At 42.3% G+C, this 18,765-nt stretch overlaps 1 pseudogene; it reads right to left on the minus strand.

Moving 5' to 3' along the window:
* Positions 1–8,743: 8,743 nt before the first annotated feature.
* Positions 8,744–17,179, minus strand: LOC141292870 (olfactory receptor 51I1-like; annotated as a pseudogene).
* Between the last annotated feature and the right edge of the window lie 1,586 nt (positions 17,180–18,765).

The raw sequence follows: 18,765 nt of genomic DNA on the forward strand, positions 1-18,765 counted from the left end.
AAAAGGCCTCAGCAGCCGTGACAATGGGCTGCTTGGGAATGGCCTCCTTGGCTGTGACGGGTAGAGCGGGTTGCTCGGAGATGGCCTCCGTGGCCAAAACGGGCTGAATGAGAGCCTCTAGAATGGCCTTCATGGCCAAAATGTTAAGAGCAGGCCAGTCAGGAACAGCCTCTGTGGGAACAACAGGAACAGCAGAAAAACTCAGAGATGGCCTCCTGGACCATAATGGGCTGAATGAAGGCCACTGGAATGGCCTCAATGGCCAAAACAGTGAGAGTGGGCTGTTCAGGAATGGCCTCTGTGGACATGACTTGAGTAGCTGGAACATCTGTTGTCTTTGCATGACTTGTAGGAACATTCTTGGACTTGACATGACTGGTGGGAATGGCATCCATGGAAGCTCCTAGGAAAACAGGTGGCCTGGAAATGGCCTTTGTGGCCGGTACAGGCAAAATGAACTCCTCTGCCTCAGCCTCCGTGGCCATGACAGGAGAGACGGCCTGCTTAGGATGTGCCTCAGAGGACATGACATGACAGGCAGGAACACATTCAATAGACAGGACAGGATTCATAAGGCTTCAATAGACAAAACAGGAGGGGTATTTGACTGCACAGTAGGGTCTTCCTCCGCTTCTGACGGATTAAAGCTGCATGCTTGACTGCCTCTGTAGGATCTTGGTAATCTCGGCAGAAATAGGAATTGGCCCGGCCGATTATGACAAGTTGGTAGTCTCTGAGGGCATGACACGATTAGAAAGTGGTCTTGACTAGACTGAGGCCTCTGGCGGTCTTTCCCTGTTTGAGGTAAGAAAACAGGAGGATATTAGTTTATCACAAAGGCTATAGAATCTAGCGAACGTGTGAGTAAGTCACTTAGAATCTCTGCTTCCATCCAGGGACCAGACATGGAGTCTCCAGAGGAAAAAGCCCTCCACTTCATTTGCCTTGTCGTTCCAGACAAACAAAGGACAGACTTAAGTCGAGAAACAGAAAAGCTTTAAGCTATATTGCCCCTTCTGCAAATGCCAACAGCATTACCTCAACTCTTTCCCTGAATTTGGCAAATTAAATTTCGCACAAGGAACAGCATGGATAAAGAACAATCCATGATGTTGAAAGTGTGGTAGAGGATATGAGCCTGCAAACTGTTCGCAAAAAAGCATTATCCAATTATGGTGAACATCACTTATCAGTTCTCCATGAGACTGCAACCAACACTAACAAGAGCATTCTTACTGTCAGCAGAGTACTCTGCACCATCTATCTTGATCAAGTTACTCATTCTGGCAGAGTCATGTTGAAAGTGGTTCACATCAGACTTCATAGCAAAGGGAGAATACTGGACACATATGCTATTTTTACAGATGGGTCTGAAAGGACCATAATTCTCCCTATAGCAGTTTATTATGTTGACCTGGAGATAAGGGATGAATCACTTACCCTTAAAACAATCCTACAAGAAGTTGTAGAAATTCAGGGTGCATCAGTCTTCTTTAAAGTGTCTGCCTCTGTGAATCCGAGGATTCACTACAAAATGCATACTGGCTTTACCACACACGAGATGAACATTGTCAAGCAATCCTGCCCTGTGGATGCTCTGAAGAGCAAGTTTGCAGATTTGAGAGACATTCCCATTATAACTTTAAAAGAAGTACAACCCATGCTTCTTATCGGTTTTGATTACCCACATCTTATCACACCAATAGCGCCAGTACTCATGGGCCCATCGGGCCCAACCCACCTACCAGTCTGTACACTGCACAATGCATTGACAGCAAACTGCTTCTTCTGAGACAAGCCCAGCAGGATAGCTACCCTGATGAAGTTCACACTCAGTCATACATACTAGCAGTAGGTTAAGTACTCTGCCATCTGAATATGATCAAGCCGTGGGAATTATTACGGTCGGAGGTCAAGAAACTTGATACTGATACCTTACATCCTATTGTACTGGCACCTGAACACACTATCAATAAAACCCATTATACAAGACTATGACAACCGACTACTTCATCCCGGTCCTGAACGTGTCTTCATGGAGTTGCGAAGAATCTACTGGATTATCCAAGGCAGACAAGCCATAAAGAAATATCAACGCCAATGCAGGAATGCAGGAAATGGTGCAGTAATCCAGTCAACCCCAAAGTGGCTGATCTCCTGCTGTTCTTCTTCGCTTATACCAGCCTCCTTTCTGTTCAACTGGAGTTGATTTGCAAAATGATTTGCAAAATGATTTTCAAAATGATTTGCCAAAATGAATAATGTAATTGTCACGGATTGGCCAAGTTCTTCCACCTCCCTCACACAGCGATCACTCTCACCTGAGTACTGATGACACGCACCTGCACGCAATCACCTCCAACATTTATAAGCACACCACGCACAGCTCTCAGTGTCCAGGCTCGTTTGTTCGAAGCGGACTCATTGTGAATCTCTGCCAAAGTTCACAAAACCTACCTTGATACTTACCAGTGACTACTTACCTGTTTATCTGCTTTGTTCCAGTCTGTCCATAGATCAGCCGCTCCCAGTCTTCAGCGTGTGTGTGTGCCGTAAGTCTGCATCTCAAACACCACCGGCGTGTGTGTGTCACGATTCGAAATCCTCCTCTCGTCGTTCCTGCAAAAAAGAAATCATCTTCAGTCAAACCAGCTTTCCATTCAAGAATTATGTTGCATCTAAAACAGTTCTACTTACCCGCCTCTGCACGTCATCATCTTCATTGCTCTGCTGTTTATAAATAAAACCTCGATTGTGTTCACTTACCTCTCTCATCCATCTGCTTCCTTAACAGTAATAACATTCGACTATTCGACTATATGGTTAACCCTCTGGCGTCTGAGGGTGTTTTGGGGCCCTGGAGAAGTTTTGACATGCCCTGGCATTTGTGCTTATTTCAGTGTCTTAAAAACATATTAATGGCTAAAGTCTCATTACATAGTAATCAGCACAATTTTGGCTACAATAATATGTAAACAACATGAATGTACACGTTTGTGTTTTTTGAGAAAACAATGTTTATGCGTGGTTAGTGAAAAACTAAAGTTTTGAAGTCACTAAAATAAGGCCATGAAACACAAACAGAACATTTGTTCACAAGACTTTTGAGAGTTGGATGGGGTAAGCTAGAATTTTTACAACCAAATGATGTGAAAATCATCTTGTTCACTCGTTCAAAGAAAACAATATATTGATGTAAATTTTCTAAAACATGTTTTGTGATCGAAAGGGAATATGCGTAAGAGTGGCAATGACCCATGAATATTTAGCAATTCACACCTGAGACAAAGAGCCCTCCCCTAATTGCCCATCAATGAATGTATGTGACTATTAGGTAAGGAACAATGTGAGAAGATTCAAAGATTTTTTTAAAACAAAGAGTTTAAGATTGTTTGTATTTTATTTACAACACTGTATAATCAAAGCATACATAATGAAGGTCAAAGACACATCATTGAGCACCCTGATCTAACCACAGAGATGTGGACAGACTTGTGTCATTTCTGAATTCTGTTCAACAAGTGAAACAAGTAAATAATACCTGATATTTAAGTGCTTGCAAAATTTATAGGTAGTCAAGGAACTTGTTTTACACTAGAATATCAATGTTGTTGAACATCTGAAGTTTGTACAGCGCTCTCAGAGGAAAACAGTTTGAAGAGACTCAAGGAAAAGACACAGGGAAAAGACACAGGGAAGAGACTCAGATCACTAAAAAACAACAAAAAAACAAAACATCTGTGAGCCTATTCATATCAGAAGTATCTATAATAAAAACAAAAAAATAATATATATATATATATATTGTGGCCGGGCAGGGAACAGCACGACAAGACAAGACTATTTGGTGAGCCCCGGAGGGTGAGTTTATTTGACAGACTTAAGTGAAACGGTGAAAAGGCAGGTGAACGTGCGTCGGTGCTCCGTGGGAGGTGAAGTCTTCGTCGTGCAGGTTTCCCAGGAAGGTGCAAGCAAGCAGGTAAGTGCTGAGAGTGAGTTCGCTGTGGTGGCTGTGTCCAGGAAGTGACGGCGCCCAATCGTTCACGGCAAATCTGTGGGGGAAACGAGAGCAGAGAGCAGGTAAGCTTCAACCTCATCGGAGATAGTTTCTCATCTATCTGTGGTGAGCAACCGGCTTTTATGGAGGCGTTGTCCGTGAACGATTGGTCCGTGGTGATGGGATCCAGGTGTTTGGTGTGAGTTGCCAGGGCGACGCTGATTGTGCTTCGGGATCCCCGCCACAATATATACACACACACACACTGTTATAAGTTGACGTGCAGGATGGACGAGACGAGAGACGAGGAATACAATAATCACGATATTTAATATAATTCTCAAAGATGAACAAGGCAGGAACACAGATCACTCCACACATGAACCACATGTAACGAATAAAGACCGACATTGAACTCATGACAAAGACAGACTTTTAAAGGGGAACTAATGATTAAACACAGGTGACACAGATGACTAATGATACAAGGACAGGTGCTAGAAATAATGATGACGAGGGCTAAACCAAATGACACAGATCAACGGGGGGGAAGACAAATGGGATAAACCAAAGACATAAACTGACAGAACTGTGACACACACATACACACAACTAGGCAAAGGTTTGGACACTTCCCTATTAAAGGGAATGACTGGTAAAGTATATAGACTCTAGACTCATAGACTCTAACATTTGTACTAATGTAAAAAAGGACATGTAATATCTGAGAAATGAATAATTATTGTTTAGCACTATATTACTAATAAACGTGATGTAAACATACATTCAGTGTAAACACTCATTTTACTTTTACACCCTACTGTTATACGATAAAATAAATAAATAAATATGATCCTACAGTCAAAAACATCGTCATAAACGCATCGTTTTCTACAACATTAAAAACATCCTGGCATCGTGAGAGATGCAATAAAATCAAATGTACTTTATAATGTTTCATTTGATATAGTCAGGAATTATAGTTTGAAATAAGTCTAACTAGTAAAATGTGTACAAGTTTTGTCACAGTAACACAATAACAGCGAAAGCAAGTAGGCAAATAATAGTAAGACTCCTCCTGCTGGATTTGCGTCGCATCGCGTCCTTCTTCTGATCGAGGTAAATATAAGTCTTATTCCTCAAAGCGCGTCTTCTTTCAGAAACTAAGAGTAACCAAGATGAACTTTGTTTGCAAAAAATAGAGACAAAATAGAGACACCAGCCACCATAGTCCAATGTTTAGCGGGAGCCAGAGCGCCTGACAACTTGGCAAATTTAAAAATGCTGGCTATTGCTAAACGTAAATTCAGTAAGATTGTTATTCACATCGGCACTAATGATGTTCTACTTCGCCGTTCAGAGATCACAAAAAATTATGTTAAAGAGGTGTGTGAACTTGCAAGTACAATGTCAGACATTGTAATATGCTCTGGTTACCCTTTCCTGCTTTCCGTGGTGACATAGTAGACTGTCGTCACTCAATGGCTGGATGTCTAAGTGGTGCCCGCAGAATAACATAGGTTTCATAGACAATTGGACGAGTTTTTGGGCCAGACTTGACTAGAGGTCTGCATTCCCGTGGCTCCCGACCAGATTACTTGCGACACGGGAATACATTTCCAAATACAATGCGGTAGTAGTCAGTAACTGTGGTATAATTTGAACGGGAGCGTAAATAATTAGCTCCAATAATGAGCTTTTTCCCCTTCTCCCAAAACAACTTATACTACTGTTTTAGCATTTTATTAAAATAGTTCAGTTATATATGTAATGGCAAAGTGATTATAATTTAGTTTATTTTTTATTAAGTTAATTTAGAAAACGTTTGGAGCATTTTTTGTTTGTTAAATATAAGCTTTTTTTAAAGTAACGACCAATCGGCCAGTGGCAGACAGTGAGTTGGTTATTTTTATGCATTCACAATGTCAATAAAATATTGTGCTTTTATAAAATAAAGAAAACAAACATGATGTGCTTTCTGCAGTTTCAAAAATTAACCGAAACTCAGCGAATAAATGCATCACAGACATGATAAATACATATGTGGAAAGCTTTAAATTACTTAACGACATAAATCGAAAACAAAAACTTTTTCATTATGTAGCTGTCACACATGCGGAGAGACGAGGAGCCAGGGAAAACACAAGGAGCAGAGGTAGCGAAAACAAAACACTATTTATTAATAATACAAACAAACAAAACGGAGAAGACAAAACACGTCAAAACTTGAAAACAAAACCCGAGGAACAGACAAACACCATGAGACGTTAACAACGGACAAGGGGAGTGAGGAACTGAAGACTATTTAAACACTTAGACAGGGGAGTGGCCACAAATGAGATAACGATGGGAAGTACAAATATGGCCAAGGACCAGACCAACTACAACAAAACCAAAGGGGGGAACAAGGACTAAACCAAATGAACTAGAAACACAGGGGGGAAACACTAGGAAATCAGAGCAGAAACACACACAATCCTGACATTACCCCACCCCCACATCCCCCCCCCCTCTCCGAAGGCGCCTCTCGTGCCTAGAAACACCAATAGGGGAGGGAGGGTGGTTGCCCTGGAGACCGCTAGGCAGGAACACAGGAGACACAAGATACAGGGGCGGTCTCCAGGGCGGATCAGGGAGCTCAGGGGGCCATGGCGGATCAGAGAGCTCAGGAGGCCATGGCCAGATAGACAGTTCAGGAGGCCATGGCGGGTCAGTGAGCTCAGGAGGCCATGGCAGAGCAGACAGTTCAGGGATATGGTAGTCGTCCACCCCCCAAAAAAATCTTCTTGAGGACAATTAGGGGACCACTGGCCAGAATAGTCTCTGGAAGGCACGGGCTCTGGAGGGAGCTCTTGAGGAGCTGGCTCTGGACGGCGCTCTTGAGGAGCGGGCTCTGGACGGTGCTTGGGGCGAGCGGGCTCTGGAGGGCTGGACGACCCCAGCGGAGACTCTGGAGGGCTGGGTGTCTCCAGCGGAGACTCTGGAAGAGCAGGCTGGGCGAGTGGACACTGGAGGGCGCTCTGGCGGGGCAGACACTGGAGGGCTGGGCGGAAACTCTGGGAGGCTGGGCAGAACCAGCAGAGACTCTGGGAGGAACCAGCAGAGACTCTGGGAGGCTGGGCAGAAGCAGCAGAGATTCTGGGAGGCTGGGTGGAACCAGCGGAGACTCAGGTGCGGCTTCCATCTTGTCTGGGGTTTTGGGAGAGAAGGCGATGATACAGCTGATGATACAGCCTTTAGATCCAGCCTTCAATCTGGGTCGGAAGCCCGCACTGAGGTTTCTTCCCCCAGGGAGAAGGCTCGGCGCTTCACCTCTCTTCCTCCAAGGAGGGGGAGGGGGGAAGTTGCCGATGAAACTGTGGAGTCGCCGCCTCAGTCCACCCTGTATGTGAAGAGCTTGTGGAGGTGGTTACTCGTGCTGTGGCCAAATTAAAAATTGAATGGCCCGATGAGAAAATTCATGAGCCAGCTAAAAGCAAGTTGGACGAGTGCTTTTTGAAGCCTAATCCACCATCCTCCACGCCGGGGTCTGCCATTCTTCCCCGATCTCCACACTGAGGTGTCGAGATCGTGGAAGAGACCTTATTCGGCCTGTGTTCTCACCCTCTCCACCTCCATATACAGTAATGTGGTTGGGATGGGGGAACACGGTCATAGGACGTTGCCCCGGTTTGAGCAGACGCTTGCGAGCTATTTGTCCTCCGCCACGGCATCATCCTTAAAAGCCCCGGCACTGCCTTCCAAGCCATTCCGTACCACCTCGTCTTTGGTCAGCAAGGGTTATGCTCCAGCGGGTCAGGCTTGTTCTTGCCTGCACACCATGGTGGTGCTGCAGGCTTACCAAGCCGACCTGCTCAAAGATCTGGACGAGGGAGATCAGGTCAGAGCTGATGATATTGACAAGCTTTGTCGTCTCTTTGACCAAGAACCCCGCAAAATCGGGGCGGCAGAGCACCGAACTGGATGCTGTAGCATAGCCTTTTTCTACAGTGCGCAGGACCCATTTTGTGAGCCCGCTGGAAACCGCTGTGCTCTGAAGCACCAATGGTGGCAGAGGTAACAGTTCGGCTCCCCGAGGGCACTGGGGAGAGACGGGCACCGTGTATGACAACCGCTCTATCCCAGAGGGGTGTGCCTCGGCCTTCCTAGCCTGAAAAACGGCCCTCAGATCCATCTTCGGCTTGGAAGACCCGGACTTCGAGTGGTGGGTCCCGTGTCCCCCTCTATGCAGGGGAGCGCGAGATGCCACGCTCTGCTTTTGTGCATCCCTGTATTAAGAGCTAGGGCACGGCTGGCGCTGCTCCTGCCCAGCAGCCCCATAAGATCAACGAGGGAGATAGCGCTGGAATGTCGCCGCCTGTTTACGAGCCTCCTGAAACCTATCGATGACTGAATTAATGGCGTCGCCGAATAGGCCAGAAGGCTCTAGCGGGGAGTCCAGTAGGAAGACCCTGTCACGCTCATGTATCTCTGACAGGGTCAACCACAAATGCCTCTTTGCGGCCACCATTGCTTTGGCGGTCTCCTTGGTGGTGCGCAGAGCCAGGTCAAAGAGACGACAAAGCTCGTCAATATCATCAGCTCTGACCTGATCTCCCTCGTCCAGATCTTTGAGCAGGTCGGCTTGGTAAGCCTGCAGCACCACCATGGTGTGCAGGCAAGAACAAGCCTGACCCGCTGGCGCATAACCCTTGCCGACCAAAGACGAGGTGGTACGGAATGGCTTGGAAGGCAGTGCCGGGGCTTTTAAGGATGATGCCGCGGCGGAGGACAAATAGCTTGCAAGCGTCTGCTCAAACCGGGGCAACATCCTATAACCGTGTCCCCCCATCCGAACCACATTACTGTAGATGGAGGTGGAGAGGGTGAGAACACGGGCCGAATAAGGTCTCTTCCACGATCTCGACACCTCAGTGTGGAGATCGGGGAAGAATGGCAGACCCCGGCGTGGAGTGGTGGATTAGGCTTCAAAAAGCACTCGTCCAGCTTGCTTTCATCTGGCTCATGAATTTTCTCGTCGGGCCATTCAATTTTTAATTTGGCCACAGCACGAGTAACCACCTCCACAAGCTCTTCATACAAGGTGGACTGAGGCGGCGACTCCACAGTTTCATCGGCAACTTCCCCACTCCCCCTCCTCGGAGGAAGAGAGGTGAAGTGCCGAGCCTTCTCCCTGGAGGGAAGAAACTGCAGTGCGGGCTTCCGACCCAGATTGAAGGCTGGATCTAAAGGCTGAGGAAGGAGAAAGGGATAAGCCCGTCTCCATTCCCTCCTCCAGATCCATCTGCGAACCCCATGATCGCAGCCGGACAGAAACCACGGGGAATGCTAGCGAGGGCTCCCTCCGCAAAGAAAGCCCTCTGGGAGCGAAGCGTGCGAACAGACATTCGCTCACAGTGCGGGCAGCCCCCTCGTGGGCTGACTCCACATGCTTCACCCCCAAGCAAGCAACACACATCTTGTGTGTGTTCCCACCCGTGATGACACAAGGGCAGGGAGGCACACACAATCTGAACTGTTGCTTGTTGCCCTTTTTTTCCGCTGCTTTAGACATGTCTCTCTCAAAGAAAAGTTGTGCAAACTAGCACATAAAAACAAAGAGACACAGAGACACACATAGGGCGCTGCTGAAAGACAGAAGCTGTCGATCGCTTGTGCCAATGTGCTTTTATAGCTTTCTGGTCTGACGTCACCCGCCTGTGACGTTCCGTTTCTCCATTGGTTGGATTACACACGTGTTTCAGAGCGTGGTCACGCTGAAGACGTTCCCATAGTGTTTCCGGACGCAGCTTGAGTTCCCGCTGGGGAACTAGAGGTTTTTCATACCACCTGGTGTGAACGTACCCTAGAAAAGCATTTATAGAAAAGCATTAAACACTGCTAGATCTGATTACTCTTTTAGAAGCAAAACAAACATAACCCTAGATATTTATTCAACACAGTGGCTAAATTAATGAAAAAATAAAGCACCAACAGGTGTTGACATTTCCCAACAGCACAGCAGTAATGACTTTATGAACTATTTTACTTCCAAGATCGATACTATTAGAGATAAAATTGTAACCATGCAGCCATCAGCTACAGTGTCACCTCAGATGCACTATAGATCTCCTGAGTAACAATTCCATTCGTTCTCTACTACAGGAGAGGAAAAATTGTATAAACTTGTTAAATCATCTAAACCAGCAAAATGTACTGTATGTTAGACCCTATTCCATCTAAGCTACTAAAAGAGGTCCTTCCAGAAGTCATAGATCCTCTTCTAAATATTATTAATTTGTCATTGTCATTAGGATATGTCCCCAAAACCTTCAAACTAACTGTAATTAAGCCTCTCATTAAAAAAAAAAAACTTGACAACTTGACCCCATAAACATAAAAACATAAACAAACTAATTAATTACAGACCAATTTCGAATCTCCCTTTTCTGTCAAAGATACTAGAAAAGGTAGTATACTCACAATTATGTTCATTCTTACAGAAAAATTGTATCTGTGAAGATTTCCAGTCAGGATTTAGACTGAATCATAGTACTGAGACTGCTCTTATTAGAGTTACAAATGACCTGCTCTTATCATCCGATCGGAGTTGTATCTCTCTATTAGTGCTGCTGAATCTTAGCGCTGCGTTTGACACTATTGACCACAACATTATTTTGAATAGACTTGAAAATGATGTTGCCATTATTGTAAGTGCATTGGCATGGTTTAAAACCATATTTATTTGACCGCCATCAGTTTGTGGCAGTGAATAACAAGGTATCATATAAATCACAAGTGCAGTATGGAGTACCTTAAGGCTCAGTACTTTTTACACTTTACATGTTACCCTTGGGAGATATCATCAGGAAACATGGTGTTAGCTTTCACTGTTATGCTGATGATACTCAGCTCAGCTATATTTATTCGCGGCCTATATCTAAATTACGATCTATGCTCTTGATGTCAAATGCAGAAACGTTAATTCATGCATTTATGACCTCAAGGATAGATTATTGTAATGCTTTATTGGGTGGTTGTTCTGAACGCTAAATAAACAAACTCCAGCTGGTCCAAAATGCAGCTCCTCAGTTCTTGAGCGAACTCTTATCACATTATAGTCCCTCACGTCCACTGCGTCCTCAAAACAGATCATTTTCTTATTTATCGCCTAAACTCTGGAACAATCTACATAACACTGTTCGGGAGGCAGACACACTCTATCAGTTTAAATCTAGATTAATGACGCATCTGTTTAACCTGGCCTACACTTAACACATTTCTACAATCCAAATCCGTTAAAGGATTGTTAGGCTGCATTAATTAGGTCTCACTTTGTCGCGAATGGTGTGGGATTCAGAATCCCTTCCTTCATCACTGAGGAGGTGACTTGGGAACAATCACATTTTCCCAGAGTGCCTTTGCGATGATCTTAGCTTTCTGCTCTTTCGTCGGTATCGCCACAGCAAATTTAGTAAAGTGGTAGGTAATGACTAATATATTCCTAATGTCACGGTTATTTGGCTCGAGAGACAAATAATCCATAAATCCTAATTCAAGGGAAACATTGTATGGATTCCATGGGAGCTGCTTTTTGAGGGTTCGTTTTCCTGGTTAAACATCTTTCCCAGGTATGACATCTGTCCTCAATATCTCTTGCGATCTTCAGCCAAAAGAATCAAGCACAAGCTAGGTCAAGCGCATGCTCATAGCCAAGGTGGCCTATCTCATCATGGACACCACTCAGGGCTCTTTACCTGCAGTGTTGAGGCAGAACTAACTGGTGAAGCACAGCCCCATGAGATGGGGCCCCTCCCACCAGCACTGATGTCATGCATGAAAATTTATTGTGCACCTGAGTCCGTCTCTCCCATTTACAATTGATTTATCAGTAATGAATGTGGTGAATTATCGTTGCATAATTGCATTGATGCATTTGACATTATTAATAATAGCATATATCATATACTGTGCATATTTAATTGCTTTTCAATCAGACTAAAATCCATGCAAGAATAAATATTTAGTCTATATTTATATTGCGAGCGTTTCGGTGTGCAAAGACTTTGACTACAGATTTTATGTTGATGTTGCGAGCGCGGGCATTCTCAATACTTAGAAGAACTAAACTGGACAGTCTTTCTTGTAACATTGTGCTCCGGAGAAATGTCTTGATCATTTCAATTTCGAGAACGAACGATACATTGTATGGAAAAAGTCTGGTGACAAGTCGTCAGTGAACCGCTGAGAGATTATTGTCAGAGAAGCGCAGCAGCGGACCAGAGCACAAAAACATATAAATATATTTCACTTAAATCATTAACATTAACATCGATTCATTGTGACACAATCCAAAGTTCATGTAAAGGAAAACGAGGGGAAAGCCGTTTTCTTTATTTCTTTTCTTTCCTTTTTTGCCGAAGCTTTACAATGATGAATGATATATTGGCTTCTATCAGCAAAAAAAAAATTAGTATGAAAAACAATGCAGTGATCGCACTGGCGCCTCACGCGCACACACATTTTTGCTATAACATTGCAACATTGTTCATTACCAAAATAAAATACATTTAAAGAAAAATATAAAGGTTACAATTCTTAATTTAAATAGTCCGTTTAGCGTGACCAGCGCCCCACTGTGCTGTTATAGGCTTTGTGAAGGATAATTTTGTGGATAATTTGTTGTAGAGTGTGTATGTTTTCTCCTCTCAAAACGCAATTTTACACAAGTTGCGTGTTTTAACTATATAGCAAGCATTTTAAAAATATTGAAAAACATATTTTAATATCTTTAAAGCGTTAAAAGTTTTTTTCTTTCCTTTAAAACATTTGGCTAAAATCTAGAAAAGAGTATGCTGTATTGGCTATCAGTGATGTGCGGATCAATGTATAAACAACCCGAACCCGACCAACGTTTTCAACTAACCCGCGTGCAACTCGGACTGCAAAAAAAGGTAAATATTGTACCCGACCCGCTTCCTGACCGGCATGTTTAATATTTGCGACAGACAGCAGCAATTATATGCGGCTATGCGGTGTTCATTGTCAAACATCATTCGGCATTAATTAGGTAATTTTGTCAAAAGAAATGTTCTTGATTACAAGAAAAATACAGATTGTTCTTGTTGTGATTTATTTTGTCTTTCCTTTATATAGATTTAAATAGTTTCGGTTTCGAAGTACTCTAAATTATGTCAGTGATTCTCCGATGTTAAATATGATCAAGAATTATTTTATTTCGATCTACAGTGTAATAAGAGTTAAGAAAAAGATTAGCCTATAGCCCTTAATATATATAGACTACAAGCTAATTCCTTTTATCTTAACTTTTAACTTTAAAAAATTATAATTATAATTTTAAAAATTATCAAGAATATTAAATCAACTTAATAGGCTAGGTCAACTTCAGCTCTTCAGCAGCAGCAGCAGCCTCTAGTCCAGTTTGCTGCTAACAGTGAAGAGCCAGGCCCCGTAACGTTACCAAGCATCAGTCATGAGCCCAACCAGGGCCGTGCAGAGACCTTTAAAGGGGCTGGTGCTCAAAGTAAAAAAGGGCACCTGGAACAAGGCATTTAAGAGCCCCTCGGGTCTATCACCTCATTGTAGGCATCCAGTTACTTACGTAATAAGTAACAATGTCATTAATAAGACAAATAATGCATTATTCAAAGTTTTAATTGCATTTATGTTTAGTTCAGGACTCAAACAATAGAATTAGTAATATTTGTATCACTATAAAATTGGCTCTCTAAATAGGGCTGTGCTCAAAACATCAGTACAATACTGTACTGTATATTGTGACACATTCCTTGCTGATATACATATTATTACAGAGGCTTCTAGCAGCCAATGCTGTGAAGCAGTTCTGAGAAAGAAATGGAAAATAAAAGACCATTTTAATGTTTAAAAGATTAAAAATATTTTCTTTGGACCTGTTAATTTTGATTAGAAATTGTTGTGTATTAAATGGTCAAACCTAAAGATTTTCTTCTCTCTGTTAAACACAATGATAAAGAACAGCTGTTATATTAAACTCTGTGTGGTCACTATTGAAAATATATGTGGCCCCTGATGTATTGTATTGTAAGATTGTAGACGGTAGAATATTAAGGCATAAAATAGCATGATTTATAATTAAGATACAGGTTCACACAAAAACAACAAAATATCTAATACAATGGAATTTCAGCCTTTATACCATTAAAAGGGATAAATCGAGTTTATAATTTAATAATATAATAATAATACACTTTATTTTATAAAGCGCCTTTAAAAGAGGCATCTCAAAGCGCTGTACAAGACAATAATAATAATAATAAATAAAAGATAGCACACACAGAATACAAGCAGTAAAAACAAACAATAATACAAAAATAAGATAATAGAAAAACAGAATGGTCACCTAAATCACATCAAAATCTACCCTAAAGAAGTGAGTTTTAAGGGATACTTTAAAAATCTCAAGGGATTCTGCATTCCTAATCTCAGGGGGCAGGGAATTCCACAATTTAGGAGCCAATGAGGAAAAAGCCCGATCATCCATAGTTTTTAGCCGAGTTGTTTGAGAATTTAAAAGTCCAGCTGCAGAAGAACGTAAAACACGAGAAGGGATATATGGGGTTAAAAGCTCTGACAAATATTGGGGAGCCAGATCATTCAAGGCCTTATAGGTCAGCATAAGAATTTTAAAATCAATACGATAACTGACCGGAAGCCAGTGCAATTTTTCCAAAATAGGTTCAATGTGCTCACTTACACTGGTCCTTGTCAGAATTCTTGCAGCTGAGTTTTGAACCAACTGAAGCTTACTAAGGGTAGCTTTTGAGACTCCACCCAGCAAAGCATTACAGTAATCAATACGTGAAAATACAAATGTGTTGATTAACTTTTCAGCAACAGAAAAATTTAACATGGGACGTAATTTAGCAATGTTTCTGAGATTAAAAAAGATGTCTTGACTGTATTACGAACACGAAGATCAAGTGTTAAACTGGAATCGAATATCACCCCCAGATTTATTAGTTTATTTTGAAATAGTAGAGCAGAGCCATCCACACTTAAGGTTACGGACTCCGCTTTACGCAACTGGTGAGGAGAACCGACAAGCATCACTTCAGTTTTGTCACTATTTAAACAGAGAAAATTTTCAGACATCCAATTTTTAATCTCAGTAAGACATTGAGAAAGAGAAGACACAGCCACTTTGATATTGTCAGGCTTTGAATGAATATAGATCTGAGTATCATCTGCATAAAAGTGAAAGTTAAGGCCAAGAGTTCTTAAAAGTTGACCAAGTGGAAACATGTAAATACTAAAAAGTAAAGGGCCCAAAACTGATCCCTGAGGAACACCGGATTGGACCACACCAACCTCAGATCTGAACCCACCCATCACAACAAACTGCTTACGATCAGAAAGATAATACTTAAACCACTTCAATGCAGAATCACAAACTCCAAAAACAGTCTCTAAACGGGTAATTAAAATAGAATGATCTATAGTGTCAAAAGCGGCACTAAGATCCAAAAGAATCAATATCGATAGACAACCAGAATCAGAAGCCATTAACAAGTTATTAGTGACCTTAACTAATGCTGTTTCAGTGCTGTGGAGTTTACGGAATCCAGATTGAAGTGGCTCAAATAAATCATTTAAAGACAGATGAGAAACCATTTGTAAAGCCACTGTTTCTTCTAAAATTTTAGCAAGAAATGGAAGATTAGAAATGGGACGAAAATTATTCAGGTTATCAAAGATGAATATCATTAGATGAACAATATTTACACAGCATACAGTTTGAGTAATGCATTATGTGAGTGTTTTGTTTGTTTTGCTTTGTTTTTCATTGATAAGAAGCAAATACTGAGGAAAGGGTTCTCAGGACAAGGTCAAGTTCCTCAAATAAGATATGAACAGTGTGGTTCAAGCACATTAATTAATGGTGATTGTGATTATGTGGAACAGAACAATGCATGTTCATATATCACAGCATTTTAGTAAACTTTGCTGTAGTTCAAATAGCAGAGCATGGGGCTAGCAACACCAAAGTCATAGGTTCAGTTCTTATGGAAAGCAACAACTGATAAATGTGTACCTTGAATGCAACACAATGTAAGTCATTATAGATAAAAGTATTTGCCAAATGCATAAATGTTATGGAATTTAAAAACAGCTTTCACAGCCCTACGTTTCTTTTTAAGTGCAGCACCTGTATCAGGATGTGTCTTATCTCAGAGCACTGCAGCCCATAAATAACTGGATTCAAAATGCTTGGAATAATATGAAACAGCAGGGAAGCCATTTTCCTGTAGTCTGAATAGGCAGGAAAGCGGTGTAGCACTATAACAATAAACCCACTGATGAGCATAATCAAATAGAGAGCCAAGTGTGTGCTGCAGGTTTTCAATGCACGGCTATTCAAAGTTTTACTCTTAGTTACTATACAAACAGCAGTTATTTTAATGTATGTAATCGCAATACTTCCCATAGAAGAACTAAACAGCAGTACTGTGTATATCAGCCCATACAAGTTATTGACAGTCACATCCTCACAAGATAACTTGAACAAAGATGCATTATCACAAAAAGGATTTGAAATGAAAGTGCTACAACGGGTAAGCATTAAAGTAAGACCTATCAAGATGCTAATGAAAACTAAAGCTACACCCCAGGCTAAAGCTGACAATGTGATGACCATTTTGTGTGTCATTATGGTTTGGTAGCAGAGTGGATTGCATATGGCCACATATCTGTCGAAAGCCATGATTATTAGTATAGTATGGGAGGTTGTGCCACGTGTGTGTGTGTGTGTGTGTGTGTGTGTGTGTGTGTGTGTGTGTGTGTGTGTGTGTGTGTGTGTGTGTGTGTGTGTGTGTGTGTGTGTGTGTGTGTGTGTAAAAAATGCTTGAACAACACACTCAACATAACTAATATAGCGCTCAGATGGTGGCTTTAGAATGTCCATGAGCAGCCGAGGAACCATGATGGAATTGCCAAGGATGTCATTCAATGGCAAGTTACAGAAGAGCATGTACATTGGTTCAGGCTTCTGTGTGCTGTTATGAGAATAAATATTCCAATGTTGGACACTATAATTATCACATAAAAAAGCAGGAAGAATACAAAAACAGTATACATGGCCTGTTCCGGTGCCTTCAGTCCTTCTAACTGCAAAACAATGTTGTTGTATGTTAGATTCTCCATTAAAACATTTTTGAAAATGTTTAAGTCTTGTTCTTTGCTCTGAAAAAATCTTTGCACTAGTGAGCAAATTCTAAAATCCACAAGGATTTCTCCACAGCACGTTTGTTAAATGCAGAACATTGTGCAAATGCGACTTAGAGGAATTTTTATTAAATAGATGGTAAACGACTCTTTAATGCAATTAATAGGAAAAAGGTTAGAATTAATAGAAAAAAAGCATCCATCTGAAGAACATTTGGATAAAAGTCGCATCTAAGATGTTTACTCAGATTAAGATGATGTGTGAGTCTGACTGTAAAAGGCCGTGTACTAATTTTATAGACTGTCATCTTATAGACTAAGCAGATATCACCTGATACATCTGCAACAAATGTTGATGTCAGTCGACCAAAAAAAAAAGGGGAGGAGGTTCCTTGCGACTCACATTTAAGATATTCTCATGTTATTTTCTGGAGTCACACCTGTCAGAGTTCTACCACAACCAGAGCCACCAACCACGCCCACTGAAGTCACGTACACACGATCACAATCACCTGACTTTTAGCGCACCTGATTTCAATTACCTCACCCCTTTAAATACCCGGACTGGTTCACTCCTCGTTGTCTGATCTACAGATCACATCCATGCGATCGCACTCTCTGTTCCTACAGAGCTGGACTCTGTGCCTGCTGTTTATCCTGTTGGATCGATTCAACTGAACATTGCCACTATTCAGATAAGCATACTTACAACGATATCTGCAACTGTCTTCTTACCAAACCTGTTAATAAACTTTCAACTTACATTTTATACTTACCTCCGTCTCTGTCTCCGTGTATGCTGTGACAGAAGATCAGACCAACAAAATAATGGACAACGAGGAATCACCCGCACCTGATCAGCTCACCGAACTCATCAAAGCCTTCAAAGCGGCGTTCACAACATCTCTCCCACCGCCATCTGCCTCAGGAAGTCCCATGGCTTTACCCAACACGTTTTCAGGTGAAGCGGCTGAGTGTAGAGGTTTTCTTCTTCAAATCCAACTGTACATCAAGATGCAACCACAACAATTCCCCACGGAGGAGTCTAAGGTAGCATTTATCATCTCATTACTTACCGGAAAGGCATTGCAATGGGCCAAATCCATATGGAAGGCCGACACACCCTTAATTCAATCCTTTGAACAATTTACATGTCATTTTTCTGAGGTTTTCAGTACCACTACCGATACTCTCACCGTCTCTGATCAGCTGTTCCGACTACAACAAGGTTCTTCGATCCACGAATACACTCTGCATTTCCGCACGCTGGCGGCGGCTAGTGGCTGGAACGAGACATCACTGCTGGGTGCCTATCGTCATGGTCTCAATCCTGACATCCGCGCCGCCATGGCCATCTATGATGATAACATCGGATTGGAGACTTTCTTACAACGAGCCACACGGGTATCCCAGCGCCTAGCCGCCTGCCAGCACTCCGAAACCGCTCCTCAACCCGCTGTGGTGGCAGCTTGCTCTCCAGTACCAGAACCCATGCAACTCGACACCACACGCCTCTCCTGGTCTGAACGCCAACGTCGCCTAAGGATAAGCTTTGCCTATACTGT

This window comes from Garra rufa, chromosome 19 (assembly GCF_049309525.1).
Source record: "Garra rufa chromosome 19, GarRuf1.0, whole genome shotgun sequence".
NCBI classification, from domain to species: domain Eukaryota; kingdom Metazoa; phylum Chordata; class Actinopteri; order Cypriniformes; family Cyprinidae; genus Garra; species Garra rufa.